This window comes from Lepidochelys kempii, chromosome 5 (genome assembly GCF_965140265.1).
Source record: "Lepidochelys kempii isolate rLepKem1 chromosome 5, rLepKem1.hap2, whole genome shotgun sequence".
NCBI lineage: Eukaryota > Metazoa > Chordata > Testudines > Cheloniidae > Lepidochelys > Lepidochelys kempii.
Window position 1 is genome coordinate 47,735,860 of NC_133260.1, and position 23,731 is coordinate 47,759,590.

General features: G+C 42.1%; 1 protein-coding gene across 4 annotated transcripts in view; it reads right to left on the reverse strand.

The window, feature by feature from the left end:
- SV2C (synaptic vesicle glycoprotein 2C) overlaps positions 1 to 22,777 on the reverse strand; it is a 213,967-nt gene extending 191,190 nt beyond the window's left edge. For 3 of the 4 annotated variants that reach the window (XR_012158914.1, XM_073344194.1, XM_073344196.1), the window contains exons 1-2: positions 22,604 to 22,777; positions 19,404 to 19,455 (exon numbers count right to left, since the gene is read on the reverse strand). The gene's annotated coding sequence lies outside the window, so the exon portion shown is untranslated. The remainder of the gene's footprint in view (positions 1 to 19,403; positions 19,456 to 22,603) is intronic. The other variant, XM_073344195.1, reaches the window with a different exon arrangement.
- Between the last annotated feature and the right edge of the window lie 954 nt (positions 22,778 to 23,731).

The following is a 23,731-nucleotide window of genomic DNA, read 5'->3' on the forward strand; positions in this document are numbered from 1 at the left end:
AGGCTTTGGCTTCAGCCCCAGGTGGCAAGGCTTAGAGCCCTGGGCTTCAGCCCACACGATGGGGGTTAGGCCTTCTGCCTAAGGGGGAGAGATAGCTCAGGGGTTTGAGCATTGGCCTGCTAAACCCAGGGTTGTGAGTTCAATCCTTGAAGGGGCCATTTAGGGATCTGGGGCAAAAATTGGGGATTGGTCCTGCTTTGAGCAGGGAGTTGGACTAGATGACCCTCTGAGGTCCCTTCCAACCCTGATATTCTATGAACTCTAATGCTGGCCCTGTATAGTGGACCCCCCAAAACCTGCTCGCAGCCCCCCACAGTGGGCCCCGCACCCTTGTTTGAGAACCACTGCTTTAAACCATGCTGCCTCAGGGGTATCCTTTCACTCCTTCAAACAACCAGTTAATGAAACATTTATTGCACAACCTGCTTCAGTTTTACAAATGCAAAAAAATCAGCACATTTTATTAAAGAAAAACATCCAGTGCTACTCAGTGCACAGATAAAAGAACAGATCAGTCCATTCCATATCTCTCTTCACAATATTATGAGTGGCGGAAAAGATAAGAAATCAACTTTAGCTAGATTTTTGTTTTGTTTTCTTAACGGTTTCAGACAAAAGAAAATGATCAAAATATGGGAAATCTTAATGAGGTCATTGTGTGAGTAATTACCTTTTATGAAAGAAAAATGGAAGCATAACAGGAGAAGTGTTAATATGACAGTGTATAAATACTACTCTTTCACAGGATAACTAGGTCCCAAGTAACAGGCTTCAGAGTTCATGGGCATGTACTGAGATAATGGGAGGGGGAATGAGGGGAAGCTTCAGTGGAATTGAGGGGAGAGGTAGCAGGAGGGGGAGACAGAGAGGGCAAATAACGGACTAGAGCTCTGACCAGGAAGATTGGCCATTTCCACATCTAAGTAATGGAAAATAGTCTTTTACCCCAGATCAAGTTTGTATAAAGATGAATATGCCAAAAAAACAAACAAACAAACAAACAAAAAAAGCCAGATTGGTACAGAAGTTAAATCCAGAGGTATTACTCACATCCCTACCACATACCTTTGATTCAGAGCATATTAATGATTCTGTTCTCCAATAGCAGAGACTTCAAAAGTTCAGGGTCTCCTCTGATTTTGATACACAAATAGTCCCCTTTCGTAAACTTAATCATTGCTTTAGCTTTTCTAAAAACCACAACAAGACGGTGATTAGCTTTTGTCTCACAGTATTTAGAGTGTATAGACAACAAATACTTTGTGCTTATTAACACCTATTGTCCATTCCAAAACACATTATGCAAATTAATTAATCCTCATTTACCCCTGTGAGGTAGTTAAGTATTTTCCCACTTTGAAGATGGGGTAAGAGACATTGTCACTTGTCCAAGGTCACACAAAGTTCAGGAAAGATGAGGCTAAAATGCATTTCACCTGACAGCACTCCTGTCCAATTTGGAGATCATTCTCACCCTACATGTAGCTCTGTACATTTGCTACCTGTAGGAGAAAACAAAACAAAAACACAGCACACCAGTCTGCCAGATTACCCACTAATAAATAGAGTCAAATGCTATCAATATCACACATTCATGGTTCATTAGAAATCATGTGACAATAAAAAGAAAAGGAGTACTTATGGCACCTTAGAGACTAACCAATTTATTAGAGCATAAGCTTTTGTGAGCTACAGCTCACTTCATCGGATGCATTCAGTGGAAAATACAGTGAGGAGATTTTATATACACAGAGAACATGAAACAATGGGTGTTACCATACACACTGTAACATCAGTGATCAGGGAAGGTGAGCTACTACCAGCAGGACAGCAAGGGGGGGGGGCACCTTTTGTAGTGATAATCAAGGTGGGCCATTTCCAGCAGTTGACAAGAACAGTAGGAAGGGAAATAAACAAGGGGAAATAGTTTTACTTTGTGTAAGAACACATCCACTCCCAGTCTCTATTCAAGCCTACGTTAATTCTATCCAGTTTGCAAATTAATTCCAATTCAGCAGTCTCTCACTGGAGTCTGGTTCTGAAGTCTTTTTGTTGAAGAATTGCCACTTTTAGGTCTGTAATCGAGTGACCAAAGAGATTGAAGTGTTCTCCGACTGGTTTTGAATGTTATCATTCTTGACATCTGATTTGTGTCCATTTATTCTTTTACGTAGAGACTGTCCAGTTTGACCAATGTACACGGCAGAGGGGCATTCCTGGCACATCATGGCATATATCACATTGGTAGATGCACAGGTTGAACGAGCCTCTGATAGTGTGGCTGATGCGATTAGGCCCTATGATGGTGTCCCCTGAATAGATATGTGGACACAGTTGGCAACGGGCTTTGTTGCAAGGATAGGTTCCTGGGTTAGTGTTTTTGTTGTGTGGTTGCTGGTATTTGCTTCAGGTTGGGGGGCTGTCTGCAAGCAAGGACTGGCTTGTCTCCCAAGATCTGAGAGAGCGCGATGGGTCGTCCTTCAGGATAGGTTGTAGATCCTTGATGATGCATTGGAGATGTTTTAGCCATTGTTTCATGTTCTCTCTGTATATAAAATCTCCCCACTATATTTTCCACTGTATGCATCAGATGAAGTGAGCTGTAGCTCACGAAAGCTTATGCTCTAATAAATTTGTTAGTCTCTAAGGTGCCACAAGTACTCCTTTTCTTTTTACGGATACAGACTAACACGGCTGCTACTCTGAAATATGTGACAATGAAGGAGTTGATAATACCAGATGTTCTTGCACACAAAAGCTAGGGCGATTGTAAGAGGTCAAGACATGGCGATTCAATGATCAGGGAAGGGAGCTATAAGCAAGCATGATGGTGAGAGTGTTTATATAGCAGTATAGTGAAAATCATTTGATAAGAGGACAGATTAGAAGTGCCTTGACAAAATTTATCCTCAATATTTTCCGAACATATATGTGAAAAATGTGTGAAAACTATAAATGGTTAACCTTTTCCCAGAAATGTTGCTTCTGCATGCTTAATGTTAATGCACAGTTTGAAGGCTCTGTATCATTTTATTGGAATGTAAACGAGTCCTTTTTTCCTTAAGAAATAAATACGGTTGGTGACCTACCTTACAACAGCTCACTATTGCATGTAGAACTTTCTTGCCATTTAAAAAAACAAAACAAAACGTAACACGCTGCACAACATTGCCTTAAAGATTGGAGCAGATTGTGCATGTTCACATTATAAATGAGGGAGATAGTTTTGTTTGCTTCTTAAAGAGCAGGTACATCTGAGATGGACAGGAGGGGACTTTAATGAGGAGTTTATTGTATTTTAACACTAACCTAACAAGTTAAATTCTCCTCAAGCATCTGTTTAACAAGTACAAATAAGACAGCTTCATCCCTTTTGTGAACAAATTAAATTGGATTCTTATCCACCCCAGTTTTCTTTTGCTTTCTTAATTGCCAAACATAGGGTGCTTTATAAATGATACAGTTTGAAATTCTATATCAAGTATATGCCAGGTGATATCATTTCCATTTCATCCAGTTTCCTGCAGGGCTTTCCTAGTACTGTATTCTCAGCATGCTACCCAGCAACTACATCAAGATGCACTATTGTTACTGCAACTTGCTGGTTTGTTGTTCAGAAATCAAAAATATTGTAAATCCCACAAAAATACCCCAACTGTGAGAAAAAAAATCCCAACATCCTGGCTACAAAATGCTAATTAAATAGTTCATGAGATGAAACCCACAGTGAAAGACGGTAGATAACAAAACGGGATGTGACTTGTATATTTAGAAATGTACATTCAAAAGGGAATGCATGTTGTCATCTTCAGAGTTCATTCTAAAACCTGTGCGTTGTCTGCATTTTCAGGAAAGTGTCTGCATGTTCTATTGAACTGACATTAGAAAATACTATTTATAAATGTTCAAAAGTAACACATCTACAGCCAAATGTCTACACCAACTATGAGCTCCTAAACCAGCAAGAAAATATGTTGTTACATGGACATTATTAGTATTAACTCATGATGTAATATATCCTAATAAACTTCATACCATCCCTCGTTGGAAATGTCTATGAATGAAACGAATAAAAAGGGAACCGAGAAAGAAGAACGCATGCTGATAAATTATCACAGGACAGGTGATTAATCTGATTGTTTTTACTTAAATCTTTCTACTATCCAGTAATTAATGTCTTTCTTCTTCAAAATGTAATCATTTCTGGAGGCAAATATACAAAAGGCAGATCGAGGGAAGTGACTATTCCCCTGTATTCGGCACTGGTGAGGGAACACCTGGAGTATTCTGTCCAGTTTTGGTCCCCGCACTACAGAAGGGCAGTGGACAAATTGGAGAGAGGCCAGAGGAGGGCAACAAAAATGATTAGGGGGCTGGGTCACATGACTTACAAGAGGCTGAGGGAACTGGGCTTAGTCAGTCTGCAGAAGTGTGAGGGGGGATTTGATAACAGCCTTCAACTACCTGAAGCGGGGTTCCAAAGAGGATGGAGTTAGGCTGTTCTTAGTGGTGGCAGATGACAGAACAAGGAGCAATGGTCTCAAGTTGCAGCGGTGGAGGTCTAGGTTGGATATTAGGAAACACTATTTCACTAGGAGGGTGGTGAAGCACTGGAATGGGTTACCTAGGAAGGTGGTGGAATCTCCATCCTTAGAGGTTTTTAAGGCCCGGCTTGAAAAAGCCCTGGCTGGGATGATCTAGTTGGTGTTGGTCCTGCTTTGAACAGGGGATTGGACTAGATGACCTCCTGAGGTCTCTTCCAACCTTAATATTCTATGATTTGAAGGCGGTGGAGGATGTAAAGGAAAATTTTAGAGGTTTTTTCCTCCAAAACTTTGAAACAGAGAGCTGGGTTATTTCTTGCTAAGGTAAGCGTCAATCTGTTCTGCAGTGACTCAAGGGCATGAGTACCAACCAGGATACAAACCCCAAACTGTCTTGGAGTTCTACACTTCACCAACCAATCATCAAGTGTAAACTGAAGCATCTTTCCAGGTCAAAGTCTACTTCCAGCTGAGAGATAGACAACATGGAGTCTGCCTTGAAGGAAGTGTCCTGCTGCTTCATCCCTTGCTGCAGTTATATCTGCTAAAACACAAATTTTTCAGTTCCTGCTCCCTCTGGAGCAACTGAATGACCATTAGACATGCAACTGTCAATCTCCTCCCCCACTGCGATAGCCTGGGGTTTGCCTCTACCCCTTGTTAGCTTGATGGGTCTGTTTACACAATATGTGCACACATTCTCACTGTCTTTCAAAGTATTTTGGAAGTAATGCTCTAGGTGAGGAGACCACATTCCTTTCCTTGGGACTGGGCAGCTACAGGGTGGTTGAGAGCTCCAGGGTCCCCCTGCCCCACCACAGCAACCAGGGAGCTGCGGGGTAACCCCACTGCCAATGGCGGTTCAGAGCTTGGGGGTCCTCTGCCTCAGGCTACGGGGGTACCTCACAGCTTCCGGCCATTGCAGGAGATGGCAGGACCCTGCAACTCCCAGCCACCGGGGCTGAAGTCACAGATTCCATTACTTCCACGACCTCTGTGACAAAAATCATAGCCTTACATATGGTTAATACTCCAATATCTAGAGTCATGCAGGCTCTAAGGCAGCAGAACTAAGACGGAACCACTTTTCAGTCTAGAGGAACCTCTTAAAATGGTTTATTTTGAAAACAGCCTAGTTGCCAACCTGAAAAATGTCTAAGTCCCTATTGCAATATGGTGGAGTGAGCTGAGACCCACACATTTCATTCCAGAAAACATTCTGCATTTAACACCATTAATTTATTTTTTAAAACAGCAAGACACACTATTTTTTCTCAACCCAGACTTAGAGGCTGTAGGGCCTGTTTCAGTATTTCTAGCTGCCCAGATCATCATTATTTCCACTAAACTCTTGGTGGTCTTAATTTATTACCTGCCAGCCTCAAATTCCTGGCACATGAGCTAGCCACTCTACTCAGGATCCTTCCCTCTTACATAGTTTCTCTCTCTCCTCTTTAAAGGAATTTTTGAATAATCAGCTTTCAAAACAGTGACTACTCAGATATATATCCAAAACAATTGACTCATTTCTCCCCCAAACCTGGTACAGTATATGGAGATGTTCTGACAGCAGCCAAAGAAAAATACTAGAAAAAAAGTCAACGTCAGCTTCCAATAGAGACCAGTTTATCACAACTCTTCCCTGCTTCACTAGTGGGAGGCTCCCTCTGCTCACTGGTAGATCTGTTACCTTACAGATAGGTCTTTGAGTCTCCTCTGTGGTAACATACAGGAAACGTATACTGCAATTTCAGCTACTCAACTGCAGATTCAAATAAAATCATAGAATATCAGAGTTGGAAGGGACCTCAGGAGGTCATCTAGTCCAACCCCCTGCTCAAAGCAGGACAAAATATCTGGCTTATGTTGCATATCTGCAGTTCCTTCCTTGCATTCTATTCATCCAGTTATAATACAAGAAGCAGTAACAAACCTGCAAGCCTAAAGTAGCTGTTTACATAAGGACATCAACAAAGAAGAACAAACTTCTCCACTTGATCAAATTCCCACTTAGTCAATGGAAGTACTCTCTCTGAGGACAAGGGGAGAGGGCTCAGATGTCTGAACACCAGTGTGTGGAATGGGTAGCTGCTAACAAGGAAATTTAAAAATGTGCAAAGAACAAAACCAAACCATGCAGTTCTGCTAATATTATTAACTGTGATTGTGGATTTGTCACAATCCATATTTCTGGCATCATGAGTAAAACAATTAAAGCAATAAACAAACAAACAATACCCTTAACGAAAGGAAGGTTTAGGGCTAGTTTGATTTTGAAACTGTTGTATATTGGGGAATCACAGATTTGATTCTCACTGCTGCCAAACAAACAGCATATTACAAGTGCTATCAAAGCAAGTTTTGTGCTGTCGTACACAAGGCAGAAGGAATGAGAGCAGTTACCTTCTGGGGGGAAGTCAAGAAACCCTGAGAGTGGAATTGTATCATGGAATTGGAGCACACTAGGAACAATATGGCTCCTAAGTGACGTTGTCATGACCCATCACTGTCAAGCAGTGGAATTGAAGGTATAAACCTAGAAGCTAGAAGGGGTGGGGACGGGAAAAATACTATGAAAAGGAACTGGCATAAAAGGAAACATGTAAAGGACATGAGGATTCTGCACAGTTATTAAAACTTGAGTCTTAATTGCCCAATAACTAAATAAAAATGTTTCCTATTGCATTTCCTCTTCAATGATCTTGGGGTTCATTAAGCAACAAACCAATGAATGAAAAGGAATAAAAACTTTTAATAAGACAAACTAGAAAGCTTCTGTGGTGAACTGCAGCATGCAGCTACCATGCGTTCTTCACCTCTAAATTATAATCTTGCACAAACAGATCTCTACATCTTCCCTCCTAAAAAAAAAAAATCCAGTTAGCTCTTACATACATATATAACACAACAACACATACATTCAATTCTCAACCCACCTTGTACATTTTCATAAACTCAATGTGTCAACTACCTAGAGAGAAAAAGAGGTCAACAGCACACCACTCTGGAGTGAATCTTTTCCACTCACTTTCCTCAAATACCCTTTCTCCAGGTAGATGAGCAAGTCTCTATGAGTCTTTCAGGATATTTAATCTCCCTCTCTCATCTTCTCAGTATCAACCTTTCATTAGAGTCAGAGTTGTTCTCTTGTTCCTTGACAGTTTCTCATTAGTCTGTTGATGATGAATGGTCAGTCAATTGGGAAATGCCAGAGTCCACATTTACTGTCAGTGTTTTGGAACTTCCTACGATTATTCTTAGGGCTTGTCTACACTTACATTTTATAGTACTCTGACTTGCTGGCTCAGGGGTGTGAAAATCACACACACACACCCCGAGCGCAGCAAGTCAGAGTATTTAAAGCACTGGTGTAGACAGGCTCCAAGTGCTGGGAGCCATGCTCAGAGCTAATCCCCCCGTGGAGGTGGATTACCAGGAGTGCTAGGAGAGCTCGCGACCCCACTCGCACTTCAAAGCCCTGCCACGGGAGCGTTCCCACAGGAGCACTTTGAAGTTTCCAGTGTAGCCATGCCCTTAGACCCCTTTGATTATATCAAAACGTGTCACCTTGGTCTGTCTGGACTATATAAGACCTTGGATGCAGCTGTTCTTTAATGACAGAGGTGAGATTCTTCAGGCACACTATCACCTGGGTTAAGAGATGGGAGATCACAGGTTCTTTTGTCAAAATTATATTTCATCTTCCATATGATTTCATTGTCATGAGATTTCAGCAAGTCATCAGTGATTGGTTAATTAGATTTGATCCTTCTTCCCATTAACAGCTGAACTGGAAAAAAAGCCATCCTCCAGAAGTATACTTTAGTAAACCAATAAAGCTATATACAAATTACCCCCACTGGAGAAAGTCTTTTTTCATAAGGTTCTTTACCATCCGTATAGACCTTTTCACAAGTCCATTCAATTGGGGGTAGTTTGGATTTGATGTTTTGTGATAAAAATCCCAATCTATAGCCCATTATCACGAAAGACTTCATCTGAATTCCTTGTCTGGAGAAGATTCTCTTCATGCTGGCTATCACTAGTGCAGTGTGCAAATGTCTGGATACAGAGAATAATAATCTGTGACTATTAAATAATCCTTTGATTTCCAGGTAAATAAATCAGTGCCTATCTTCTCAGAAGGCCTTTTTGGAACTGGATGAAGACTCTGAGGTTCTGCCTGTTTGCATAGCTTGTATTTAAAACATGAAAAGCAGTTTCTACCACATTAGTAGTGTCATGATTGATCCACGGCCAAGACAGCACCTCTCGTGCTCATTGTTTACATTTCTCAATTCCTAAATGACCCTCATGCCTCTTCTGTAGCATTTCTTTCTGCAGGCTACCTGGTATTACAACCTTGCTGCCCTTGAAAATCATCCCATCTATCATAGTAAGTTCATGTCTGCAGTTCCAATAGTCTCTTATATTTGGACAGCAACTGCTTATTTCTTCAGGCCACCCTTTAATTATCACTTCAAGGATCCCCAACAATTCATTTTTCTGTGTTTCCCCTTTTATTTGTTGCCGTTTCCCGTTAGCTACAGGAATTGACTTTACAATTATATCTACAGAGAGATGCAAGCCTATCTCTAGGGTCTTCTCTGGCTTCATAGTGGGAGACACCACTCTGGAAAGTGCATCTGCAGTGAACCTGAATTTACCAGGCATGTAAATCACAACCAAATTATACTTTTGCAGCTTTATCATCATTCTTTGAATCCTTTAGGTACAATCATTTAGTGGTTTGCCAAACAACATTACCAGGAGCTTGTGGTCCGTTTCAACATCCAAAATCTAACCATAAACATACTAATTGAATATCTCACAGACAAACAATATTCTTAAAAGCTCCTTCTCAATCTGTGTGTAAATGGTTTCTGCTCAGTTAGTGATTTGGATGCATAGGCCACTGGTTGACAACAATCCACATTTTTCTGTGAAATGACTGCACCTAACCCAGGCTGTGAAGCATCTGCTGAGATTTTAATAGGCCTTCCTGGCCCACAGAACTTCAACACTGGCTCTTGTATCAGTTATTGTTTCAAACATGTTCATGATTCTTCCTGTTCTGTACCCGAATACCATTAAGTTTTATTCTCTAAGAGTTTTCTCAAAGCCGCAGCTTTGGTAGATAGATTAGGTATGAATTTTCCAAGATAATTAACCATTCCCAGGAACTGATGGACATCTTTCTTTGACTGGGGACATGGCATCATTTCAATGGCTGAAACCTTCCCCTTATCAGGTTTTACATCTTCACTGGAAATAATATCCCCAACAAAAGTCAGTTCTGTAACCACAAAAAACACATTTTCCCCTAATAAGTTTGAGTTTTGCAGTTCTAGTTGCATCCAGGACTTCCAAAAGTCTACACTCATGCTCCTCTTCCATTGAGCCTCTGATGATGATCTCATCTTTTGGCCGTACCAACAGTGTTAATATGTTCATAGATCGTAGTATGGTTTTGTGGTACACTACTGGTGCTGAAGCTACACTGAAGGATAAGCATAAGAATCTGTATCTTTCAAATGGCGTATTAAATGTGCATAGTTTTGAGCTTTCTTCAGTTAATTTTAGCTGCCAAAACCCTGAGGATGCATCCAATTTACTGAGATATTGTGCATTTGCAAATCTTCTCTGAGTGGCAGTTTGAAATGTTCTCTTTGTATAGCCTTATTGAGGTATCTTGGATACAAGCACATGCATAGCTGGCATTTTACTTTTCTCCACAATGACTAGGGAGCTCACCCATTCTGGTGGCTCCTCAATTTTTTGTATTAGTTGCATTGCTTCCACTCTTGAGTTTATCATGAGTGCAATGGCCCTTTCTACATGAATGGATAACTGGAGGGACCTGTTTGTTTATCTGGATTGTATTTTCACCCTGCAAGCAACCCAACCCTTGAAACAGACAATGATATTCCCAAATGAGTGCCTCAGAGCCAGGTTCAGTATGATCTTGTAGTGAGAACACCCGTTTTACCAAACTGAGGTTTTCACAGGCAGCCAGGCCTAAAACTGGTGTCACCTCCTTTGGCACTACAATGAATAGGAGCCTGTACATGTTGTTTTTATAGCTGATGCTAGCAATGCACCTCATCTTCACTGGTATATTTGTTCCGGAATAACCAGTTACTTTTATTTTTGTTGGTCCCAGTTTTGGTCTTATTTTCAGTCTCTCAGTCTTGTTCAGACAGAATATTAACCTGAGCTCCTGGGTCCAGTTTCAATGGAATAATTATTTCATTCCTTTTCATAGGCAGTATCCAGTCCCTCTCATCAGGATTATATGAGGTCTATGTAAAACTCCTCAACCATGTTGTCTTCAGCTGAATGCACTTGACTTTTCTACATTTTAGATCTGCGCCATTTTGCAAAATGATTATTTTCCCCACATTTATGACAGAGTTTCCCAAAGGCAAAACAGCGTGGCCATGCTGCGATCCACACCTTCCACATAACCATCTGTACGCAGTCTCCTCCCTAGCAGTGGTTTCACTTTTTGATTTGACCTTTTCTGGCTGTAGCTTTTGTACTTAGTGGATGGATTACCCCTTGTGGTGTATTCCCTTTGGCTTGTGCTGTTGCCCGGCATATCTGAAGAGCTTTTTCGAAAGTTAAATCTCCTTCATGGAGTAGTCTCTCTCAACACATTGTCTTTAATGCCACAAATGATTCTACTTCTGACCAGAGACTCTGTCAACTCACAGGTTTTACAGAGTCTCCTTAATTCTGTGACTTATTGCTCTATGCGGTCATCAGTTTTCTGCCTTTATGTAAAAAAAAACCTCTCTCTCAACGGTTTCATTCTTTTTGGCATGCAATATTCCTCAGATTTAGTCACTATTTTCCTTAGCGTCGTGCTTTCATGTTCTTCAAACTTAAAGCGGTTATAAATATTCAGTGCTTCCTCCCCAACAATACACAAAAAGATTGGTCATTTCTCTATCAGTTTTCTCCTCTGCCCCTATGGCTGCTAAATACGATTCAAATCTCTGTCAGAATCTTTTCTAGTTCACTGCAAGATTGCCTGACAACTGCAGGCGGGATGGTGGTTGCAGCACATCCACTCCTGACTTCCTTCCCTTCTCAAGCTAATAGAGTTACTACTGTGGACACAAAATACATACAAGAGCCTCCGCTCTTCTCTGTTTGCCGCTTCACCTGCTCCCCTTTCCTCTGCTTTCAGTTCCACACACAGGAGTGAACCTCAGAATAAGTGCAATCTCCTTCTCATTCAGCACTTCTGACACCAGGAAATGATCTTGGGGTTCATTAAACAACAAACCAGTGAATGAGAAAGGAATGAAACTTTGAATAAAACAAATTAGAGAGCTTCTGTGGTGAACTGAAGCACACAGCTACACTGCGTTCTCCACCCCTGCTTCCAAAACATCTCAAAATGCCTGTATTCATAATGCTGTCCCTTAGGTGGGAGTGTCTATAAACTATCATCTCACACCAACATATCTACATCCTCCTTCTAAACAAAGTGCTCGATACTACAGCAATGGGGGCCATGTAAGGACCTATGTAGATCGAGGGATAGATTTATTAAGGAATGGCAACACCAACCGTTCCCTTCCAATCCTGAGTTGCAATTTTGTTTGCTAAATCAAACCCTTAGCTAGCAGAGAGTACATTGAATATTTAATTACCTTCCCACATTACCTGCAGGCTTTATTAGATTTATAGACATCATCATACTCACGGTCTAGTGTGGCAAAGTAGGATATGTTCTAGTACTGCATATTAGAAAACAAAGGGAAGAGTTTAAATTCAGGTTTCTGGAAATTACCAAACCTTGCTCAGTTCCCCACGAACAGGCAATTTTGTGAAAGATTCAGACTGTTCCAAACTTTTCACCAACACTTATTGTTGCCTTTGTCAGCCTTAAAGCAACAATATTCTCTCTCCATGAGACTGCAAGGGAAACTGAGGTGTCATTCAAGCAAGCTGCCCTCTGAAATCATTTCCTTTTAATTTATGAGCTCTTTCACTTCTCCCCCTCAATGATTTGATATTAATCTTTCGCACTCTGGCTTTTTACTGATATTGTCCTTGAATAAAATCAATCCTGCTCCTTAGCAGTCCCTTGAATCCAAAAAGGCTGCACAGTCATAGCATATTCACGTTCATCACAATGAATGTTTTGGAAAACAATTAGCTTTTTGAGCAACTAAAGACATCGTGATTATCAGTAAATCAGGGAAGCACTGCCACATCAATAACGTCCCCTGTGTGCCATAGATAAGGCGTATGGTGCCCTGATCAACACCTTAATTATACACGCTTACAAAGTACATACAAGCTTTTACCGTTCACTTTTGACTGGCTCTTCAAATATTTTCTCATTTATTCTTTATAACACGTTACCCTGAACTTTATTCTATTATTCTGTTGCTTTGGTAACAAACTTCTTAACATTAACACAGAGCATGAATATGAATTTCCTCCTCCCCGCTTTCCCCCACTTTTCTTATTTGGGAGCAACCTTGAAGACTCCCAAGCTGTGAGAGCAGTGGCACTGATCACTCACCTAGCCACAGAGATGACCTATTGTCTGCCCTCTCAGATAGCTATAAGAAGCTGCAGGCTTATGTGCCAATTTTGCGCCAGAAAGAAAAAGGAACAAGGGCTATCAATTAATCACAGTTAACTCATGCGATTAGCTCAATAAAATTAATCACAATTAAAAAAAATTAATCCCGATTAATTGCACTGTTACACAATAGAAAACGAACTGAAATGTATTACATATTTTTGGATGTTTTTCTACATTTTCAAATATATTGATTTCTATTACAACATAGAATACAAAGTGTCCAGTGCTCACTTTATATTATTTTTTATTACAAATATTTGCGCTGTAAAAATGATAAAAGAAATTGCATTTTTTAAGTCACCTCATACAAGTACTGAAGTGTAATCTCTTCATCGTGGAAAGTGTAACTTACAAATATAGATTTTTTTTTGTTACATAACTATACTCAAAAACAAAACAATATAAAACTTTAGAGCCTAGAAGTCCACTCAGTCCTCCTCCTTGTTCAGCCAATCGCTAAGAGAAACAAGTTTGTTTACATTTATGGGAGATAATGCTGCCGGCTTCTTATTTACAATATTACCTGAAAGTGAGAACAGGCATAGCACTTTTGTAGCTGGCATTGCAAGGTATTTACGTGTCAGATATGCTAAACTTTTGTATGCCCCTTTATGCTTCGGCCACCATTCCAGAGGACATGCTTCCATGCTGATGACACTCATTGAAACAATAAAGCGTTAATTAAATTTGTGACCAAACTCCTTGGGGGAGTTTTATCCCTGCTCTGTTTTACCTGCATTCTGCCATATATTTCATGGCAATCTCGGATGATGACCCAGCACACGCTGTTCATTTTAAGAACACTTTCACTGCAGATTTGCAGTGATAAAATGCAAAGAAGGTACCAATGTGAGATTTCTAAAGATACCTACAGCACTCAACCCAGGGCTTAAGAATCTGAAGTCCCTTCCAAAATTTGAAAGGGATGAGGTGTGGAGCATGCTTTCAGAAGTCTTAAAAGAGCAACACTCCAACGTGAAAACTACGGAACCTGAACCACCAAAAAAGAAAATCAACCTTCTGCTGGTGGCATCTGACTCAGATGATGAAAATGAATGTGTGTCGATCAGCACTGTTTTGGATTGTTATCGAGCAGAACCCATCATCAGCATGGACGCATGTCCCCTGGAATGGCGGTTGAAGCATGAAGGGACATATGAATCTTTAGCGCATCTGGCATGTAAATATCTTGAGCCGCCGGGTACAACAGTGCCATGCAAAAGCCTGTTCTCACTTTCAGGTGACATTGTAAACAAGAAGCAGGCAGCATTATCGCCTGCAAATTGTAACTAAACTTGTTTGTCTGAGCGATTGACTGAAGTAGGACTGAGTGGACCTGTAGGCTCTAAAGTTTTATGTTGTTTTATTTTTGAATGCAGGTTTTTTTTTTTGTACATAATTCTACATTTGCAAGTTCAACTTTCATGATAAAGAGATTGCACTACAGTACTTGTATTAAGTATCGGGGGTAGCCGTGTTAGTCTAACGTGCAACCAGACTCCTTGTTGTTTTTGTAGATACAGACTAACAGATTTATGTGGGCATAAGATTTCGTGGGTAAAAAACCACTTCTTCAGATGCAGCAGTGGTTTTTTACCCATGAAAGCTTATGCCCAAATAAATCTGTTAGTCTTTAAGGTGCCACCAGATGCCTTGTAGTACTTGTATTAGGTGAATTGAAAAATACTCTTGTTTTTTACAGTGCAAATATATTTAATCAAAAAGAAATATAGTGAGCACTGTATTCTGTGTTGTAATTGAAATCAATATATTCCAAAATGTAGAAAACATCTAAAATATTTAAATAAATGGTATTCTATTATTGTTTAACAGCACGATTAATCAATATATTTTTTTAATCACGCGACTAATTTTTTTAATCGCTTGACAGCCCAAAAAGGAACAGCTCATTCTTGGGAGCATGGATACTCCCATTCATAAAAGAAAAAACAAACAATTTGTTAAGTCCAGGTAACATACAGTGGCCTACCTGTAGCAGTTATTTTCCAAAAGAATAATCCAATGTCTAGAACATTCAACCTCAGTGGGCCAAGCAATTTAATAAATAATTTTCTGCCTCACCAGCCAATTAGTGTTCTTGACTCCAGCACACTTATTTCTTTATAAGAATTTCATATTATGGTGGCCTCAGACAATTTAGAGCACTGATGAAGTGCTAACAATACAATGAATGTATATAGCAACTATTATCCAAAAAGATTCCAAAAAGTCCTTTACATGTTGTGGACCTGATTCAGGACAAATATGCACCCACAGGGCAAGCTCCAGCAGGGCAGGCTATTCATCCCCATCAGGAAAGGGCAGTTTTTAATTCAATCCAGCACTCCTAGGAGTTTAAATCAACATGTCTTGAGCCCGCGAGATACACCCCTCCTCTGCTGGCCTCTTTCAGAGACTTCAATGGAACTATTCACTTCAGAGTTTGCAAGCTAATACCGAAATTTACTGTAACTGAAAGGGATTAAAGGGGAAAGTATCTTTTTCTGTTTATTTTATGCATTTGGCTGCACTTTGGGACAGATCTTTAAAAAAGTATTTGGGCATCTAACTCCTATTGAAATCAATGGGAGTTAGGCACCTAAATATCTTTCAGACCTGGCCCTCTGTGAAAAGTCCATTTCACAGTTTTCCCTCACAAACTCAGTTAGATAGTTTCCATAGATCTTTTATATACAAACAGGAAAGAGAAAGATTTAAAAAAAACAAAAACAAGAAAATGTGACTGTAAAACCCCAAAAATTTACAGAAGACTTGGGGAGCAGGACAGTATCTGAAAGCACTTTAATTAATTTTGTGCAATGGAATAGTTTTCAGCTTGACAGTATCCCTTTAACTGCATAGTTCACCTATGGACATAAAAATTATGTGTTCCAATCAGGACCCATTAGAATGTATATAGTATTACTCTAGTTAGTTGCATAACTTGGCTGCATCCATGTCAAATTAAGAACCAAATTCTGCTCCTTACAGCATAATCACTTTTGGTAAGTAAGAAGCTGTCATAAATATAAAGGGAAGGGTAAACCCCTTTGAAATCCCTCCTGGCCAGGGGAAAACTCCTCTCACCTGTAAAGGGTTAAGAAGCTAAAGGTAACCTCGCTGGCACCTGACCAAAATGACCAATGAGGAGACAAGATACTTTCAAAAGCTGGGAGGAGGGAGAGAAACAAAGGGTTTGTGTGTCTGTCTGTAGTCGTCTTGGCCGGGGATAGACCAGGAATGGAGTCTTAGAACTTTTAGTAAGTAATCTAGCTAGGTATGTGTTAGATGATGATTTCTTTAAATGGCTGAGAAAAGAATTGTGCTGAATAGAATAACTATTTCTGTCTGTGTATCTTTTTTGTAACTTAAGGTTTTGCCTAGAGGGGTTCTCTATGTTTTTGAATCTAATTACCCTGTAAGATATCTACCATCCTGATTTTACAGGGGGGATTTCTTTATTTCTATTTACTTCTATTTTTTATTAAAAGTCTTCTTGTAAAAAACTGAATGCTTTTTCATTGTTCTCAGATCCAAGGGTTTGGGTCTGTGGTCACCTATGCAAATTGGTGAGGCTTTTTACCAAACCTTGTCCAGGAAGTGGGGTGCAAGGTTTTGGGAAGTATTTTGGGGGGAAGGACGCGTCCAAACAGCTCTTCCCCAGTAACCAGTATTAGTTTGGTGGTGGTAGCGGCCAGTCCAAGGATAACGGGTGTAATATTTTGTACCTTGGGGAAGTTTTGACCTAAGCTGGTAAAGATAAGCTTAGGAGGTTTTTCATGCAGGTCCCCACATCTGTACCCTAGAGTTCAGAGTGGGGGAGGAACCTTGACAGAAGCCAAAACAATATTTTTTAAAATGTTAGTATGTGCAGTAAGATGTCAAATGGGATATGGAAGTGTACTATGTTAACCTTCAATGCAATGGAGAACAGAAAGCACTGAGGCAAATCACAGCCTGACTTGCACAATGTGTACTCTCTGAGCATACAATTGTTCAACTTTCTGAATGTCTGACTTCAGGTAGTTGTGTGTGCATATAGAGGGGATAATCCCATAACAATGGACAATACTGTAACCCTATGTATTGGAGTAGGGATTTGAACTCTCCCACATCCCCGATGAATCAACCAGAGAATCAACAGCTCCAATGGGAGAGATTGACCCACTCCAATAGCCTGGTGGTGAGGACAATCTTCTAGGAGGCGGGACAGTTAGGGTCAAGTTCCTGCTCAGGATCAGGCAGAGTGGGGATTTGAAAACAGCTCTTCCACATGCCAGCTTAGTGCCCCATCCACTGGGCTACTGGCGATAATTGGGTGAGGCGGGGTGTGTGTTTCTCTTTCCCTGTCTTTTTTGTGAGACAGGGCTGACCTGGCTTAAGCGCCTAACTCCAGGAGAGGGGTCATGGCAGAGAATCCTGAGCATAAGAGGCTCCTGCCTCTGCTTCCTCAGTAGGGGGCCTACGGCCCACATCAGTGGGAATTAGGTACCTAGCTCCCTTTGTAGCTCTGGGCCCCAAACCCCTCCCCCTTTCCTCCTCATTTCACTCCTGGCTAGCTTAGGGGGCTCCCTGATCAGCCTGCTGTCTTCTGAGAATCCCTTTTTTAGGTGCCTAACACTTCCCATATGTTGTATGGAAAGCCTATCTTGGGGCTGTGAATTCCACTGGGCAGCAAGGAGCCTAGGTGGTTGCAATTTTCAGCACTGCAACACCTAAGTCCTCTTTGTGATTCTGGCATGAAGGGCCAGGGACATAGAACCAACTACCAGGAAATGCAGGATTCCAGAGGTCAAAGAGTTGCAACTTGTGTGCTGTAGAGCTGTGCTCCCTGCTGCCTTGCTAGTCCCCTGCACATAGGGAGGCTGGAGGAGTAGCAATGACAAGGCAAGTGGACTGGCAGATCCAGAGAGCCACTTGCCATTTTCCCCACCTCAAGAGCGAACGCACAGCAACCATGAGCACACTGGGAGGCTGCAGCAGGGGCAGTGGAGCAGCAGCACTGTCTCTCCATAGCTTGAGGAAAGATTCTTCCTTCAAGTTTCCACAGTGCCAAGCGCACTTTGTGGAGTAAGTACTTAACTTCTCCCATCGAAATGAAAGGTTTACACTAGAGCATCACAGAGACCCACAGGGGCTGACAATCTGTAGAGGATGTCATGCCCAGACCCAATGGATCCTGGGACTTTTTGTGTAGCCAGCTCCCTCTGTGGTGCTCCCTAGGTATCCCTCCTCCAGAAACAGGCTCATTACTTTGGGCTGAGCCCCTGTAGAAACAAAAGCCTAAGGAATTAGTCAATACTGGTACCAATAGCATTAATTACTGTACAGATTTCCAATCAGAAACCTACAGGTAGAGTTGTGGGGAGCAGACCGCTCTTCCAGCCTAGCACACACACTGAGACCTGCAGAGACCTGACTACAAAGGGGAGCTTCTGAAGAGGAGGAGCAGAGATGCTGCTTTACTTTAATTTATGGCACAAACCGATATAAGTCCCCACTATGCATATATTTTGCAGGGATCTCTGATTTGTATAATGTTACATGCCACATGTGCTGAAAGAGCTAGGTATTATTAATCATCATTATAAATTCCTAGCTCAGTTAGAAGTGTTAGAGATGGAATGGCCATCTTAGCTTTTTATTTTCTGGCTTTTGCTGTTTTGTGTTAAAGCCTTAATGCTAACTGTTGGCTGGCAGAAATGCAGTTAGACTTTGATAGGATTTCAGTCTTAAGATCAAACAACACTGTGATATCATGATGTACACTGGATAGAATCTTCAGCAATTTTATGGTTATGCCTTGAGTTATGTAAACATTTATTTGCCGGGGGGGGGGGGGGGGGGGGAGGGGGAGGCAGAAAAGGAGAAGGAGTGAGAATTCAAACATGATTCAGAGAAGAGATAAAGATACTTTGCTTAATTTACTTTTTATAATTGTAACTGTTGTCCTCCTGTTAAAAAACTAATCTTACCAGCCCTGTAGAAATATTTGCTTGATTGTATTTAATGAACAGATATTTATCTTTTTCAACAAATTTAAATTGTATACAGAGCACAAATGGCATAATAAAGTCTGGCAGTGTATGCATTTCCACAAAAATAGATATTTTTAATCTTTATAACTCCTGTAAAAGAACCAAATACTGATAAATTAAATTAAGAGATTACTAAATCCTATTTTTATAACTTTATACTAAATAAATATTTCATCAAGTAAAAATGCTACTCATATTTTTTAAACTTACAGTTTTAAAGCAGAAGTGATATTTTCTCCAGTAACTGAAGCGGTTTTCTAATCTAAAACAAATTTAAAAATTTGATTTAATGTTTTCTTAGCACTGTTATTACCCTCAACATTTCAGGCACACTAATAAAAATAATCTAAACAGAAATTTCTTGTTCAGCAAATTACGGATAAACACTTAAAGAAATCAAGCCCCAAATTCAATCCATTGCAACATTTTAAAAATGATTCCCGATCTGTTTAAAGATGAAAACATTGTGCGCTATATAATACCACGGCAGCAGCAGGTTCCCTATCATAGATCTGAAAACATATTTCATCTAATTGATGAGCTTTTGTTTAAACAAGCATTGATATGCATGCTGTGATGCATGTGCTCACAAGAAATTCTCAGCAACATATAGCCCAAGTGATTAGGCTACTAGATAAAAACAGTTTTTATTGTATTTAGAATTTTTTCCCCACTAATTCAGTATTAATTATGCAAAAAAAAAGTTTTATTTTTTAAAGACACTTCCACCATATTAGACCCCATTCTGCTCCCACTGAAGTCAATGGCAAAACTCCCATTGACTTCAATGGGAGCTCTGGGCCCCTGAGAATAAATGCTTACTTATTGTGCTTTGGAAAGCATTGTCTTAACTCATTTAAAATCAGGCATTAATGTATAATAATTTATGAATCGAGCAAGCCTATATACAGTATTTTGAACTGACAATTTTATAGTGGTCTTGGTCATGCGTATGGCATGATATGACATTTATTGTATCTGCAATAAAAACATTTTAAGAGTATAACTACAAGCTTTATGGATGATTTTACTATGTGGCATGTTTATTCCATGTTGCTGAGAACTGAGAAAAAATAACTTTTTCATTTTACTGCATCATAAAAAATGAATTAGATTTCCTGAATACAGTATACAATCAGAAAGCACTTGGTTCTGACCTCATTTGTGAGGCAAATTTTTTTTTTTTTTTTCCCCCAGAGGCCAATGGTATGTGAGTTTACATCTGGCTGTTGTTTGAGAAAGTCAGTGCCTTGTCTGTGCTTATTGATCTTCAGGGTCATCTTTTAATAATACCAAAAAAGCTTCCAAAATAAAGATCTTAAATCTTTTTTCCTCCTTTTTCCTTTTAAGGGTTTCTTTTAAAGATGCTTGTCAGCACTAGCTCTGTCAATAAAGTTAATTGGCAAACTGTCTCTTTGTCAATATATGGCCTATGGCAAGCTTTCCTACAAATCTATACAAAAATCCACTTGAAATATATTATGGTTGTACTTAAATAAGATTCTGTGCTTCCCTGAAATTTATAAAGAGGAAGTCTGCCTATTTTCAAATGGTATGATACAGATAAAAAGCAACTAGCAAGATGTTAAAATTCAATAAACAGCAGGGAACAGAGGGCTGGAGTGTGTCTCTGCTCATCTTTTGTTTTCGATGGAAATGGGAAATAAATGCTTAACTACAGAAAGAACAATGAATATTTTACATAACAGCATAATGGAAGTTCCAGTTCCCATAAGGGCTCACTTCCAAGCAAACAAAATTAATCACAAAACTTAAATAATGCATGTTTTCATGAAACCCAGAGAGTTCCAATGCAATACAGGAAAGTAACAGGGATTCCACAGAACTATACTCCGTTCAAGGAGTCTATGGCTACAACTTTATGTCCTGTTTGTGCTAGCTAATCCTTTCCATAAATCCTCTGCCCTCAATTGTGAATTAAACAGGAAGTTGCTTTTAAAGATCCCTCAATAGGAACCTGTCCATTTCCGAATCCATGTGTAATCATCCTATGGAGCAAAATCCCTCTGATGGTGAGTGGAGTGTGGCACCCTACAAACACATGGACAGCTCCCTTTCCCTCCTCCTCTCCAAGCAGAAGTTGCTGTTAGCTCCCGGCACCGCAGTGCAGCGTAGCCCAAGCCAGGCTAGGCGGTCCACAGCCCCCCTCTGGTTGCCTGTGTAGGGGTCCACGTGCTGTGCTAACCTCCTGCAACCCCCCCGCTCCTTGTACACGCTCTTCATCAGCGGGAAGGAGCGCTGGAGGCTGCCCGTGCCTGGGAGCCTCTGGGTGCGCTCAGCATCTCCCGAGGAGACGACCACCCTCACCCTGCCATCTCGTTTGCATCTTTCCCCCCCAATCTGTCCGCCCCACTTTGCGCACAGATGTTACGTGGCCGCCCCGGCCAGCATGACTCAGCCCTACCCCACGGGCACCAAGCGCGTCCTGCAGTCCCCGGGCGCGCGCAGGACTCCCCGGGGCGCGTTCCGCGCGCGGGGAGTCCTGCCTGCGCCCCAGGCTGCGCGGCGCGTTTCGTCCCCGCTCTCTCCAGACGCCACCCCGCCGGTGCTGCGGTCCCGCAAACCAACCGGGGGGGAGGCTCAGTCTGCCCGCCCGTTAGAACTCCCCAGGGCTTTCACTGGGACTTCTGCCGTGGCTCAGCCTCCTCCGCCCGCAACAACTTAAGTAAGCACTTCAGGATCTGTCCCCAAAGCACCTGGAGACCAACAACTTCGCACGCTTCAGGCAACTCCTACCCTTGCGTCGAAGCAGCAACGGAGGCAGTTGGGGGGGGGGGGGCTACTACAAAACCTCCTGGCCAATCTGAGCCCCGATCCTGGCATGCAGCCTAGGAAGGGGGAAAAGGCAGGACGGGTTTCAAAGGCTCGATCTGACGGTTATCGTTTATCTACTCGCTTAGGGTGAGCCACGATATGCTCCCCCGCGCAACGGCAAGCCTCGATCTCCTTCGCATCCTTCCATGCATCTTGGCCCCCAGCACCTCGGCAGCTTTCCCGCTGCCTCCCGACCACCGGATCCTTGCAGTCGCTGCCCTCCGGCAAGCAAAAGTTGTGCCAGGCTTCATTAGCGAGTCGGTTTCAAAGGCACTCGAGTTGCAAAGCAATTCCCACCGCCGGGAGAGGCAGCCTGGCGTCGGTACCGAGAAGCGCCCTGTAGCCCAGCGCCCCCCCCCCCGCCAAAGTCAGATCGCCCCGGGAAACCACCATCGGCTCCTGCAAACCATCCCCAGCCGCAGCCCACCCGCCCACTGCCCCGGCGAGCAAAGCCGCTCGCTGCTGGCGCCGGGGGAAAGTTGCAGCCCTTCTCGGACACGCTCGCTCGTAGGAAAAGTTGCCCCGGAGGCAGGAACAGCCGCCACCGCCCATAAACTCTTGGGCGCGCCACTTACCCGCGAGGACCCACCGAACCCCCGCGGTGCCGGCACCCAGCAGCCGCCCCCCGCGTGCGGAGCTGGTCACCGTCTCCTGCCTCCCGAGCTCGGCGCGGCTCGGCGCTGCTGGCGACGGCGGCGTCTCCTGGAGGAGTCGCCAGGCGTGACAGAGCCAGAGGAGGGGCGGACAAGGGGTTGTGTGGGCTGCACGTTGCAGTCCTCCCTCTGCTGCAGTGCTGGAGCGGGAGAGAGAGAGGGAGAGGGAGGTAAAGGCGGGGAAAGCGGAGGCACAGAGACAGGGCGGGAGAGAGAGAGGCAGGAAGGCAGCGCACGATCAATAATTGAAGGCGTGGGAGTGGGCAATCTTGGCTAACGCAAGCAGACAGACTCCTCCGGGACGAGACTGGGGCATTGCAAGCCAGCACATGGACTGTGCGGGAAACCCGCCTTAAAATCCCCCCCCCCCTTTTGGGGGGAATCCACACCCATCTGCATACACAGGCACTTCGTCCCAAAGTTAATATTTCATTAGAGGCAACAGCAGGGAAGACTGTGCGAAAGGCTCTGTTTGCCTAGGAGCTGCCTGCAGCAGGCTCTTGGCAATCCAAAGCGTTTCTAAAAGGCTGCTCCTTTTATTAGATCATAATGTTATTGGTGTGCAAGGTGCTGTACAGACATGCCCCAAAAATACATTACAGTTGAGGGACCCCCCGTGCTCTAACCCCTATTCTTTTTGCAGTCCAGTGATTTTAGACTTCTTTTGCGAGTCAGGACGATGCCTCTCATGAATAAGGGATCAGTCCTTGTTTGTAGGATCAGTCCTTGTTTCGATTACTAGTACTAATTATTTCTAATGCAGAATCATCTAAGCGCCCCAAACCAGCATTAGAGCTCTGTTGGGCTAGGCATTGTACAACAAATTACACAAAGACAGTCCTCTCCTCAAAAACTTTACAAGTGTCAGAACTTGCTTCCCAGAAGAAACCAGAAGCTCTGGAAAGCCATTCCACCCTATAGACTCATTACCTTTTTTTCTTTTTTTTTTTTAAGTGATGGCTGATTTAATACTAAAACGTAGCAAAAAAGATTTACTAACAGAAAATTCCTAAAGAAATTCCATTGTCTTTAGTCAGTTTAAATAAATTT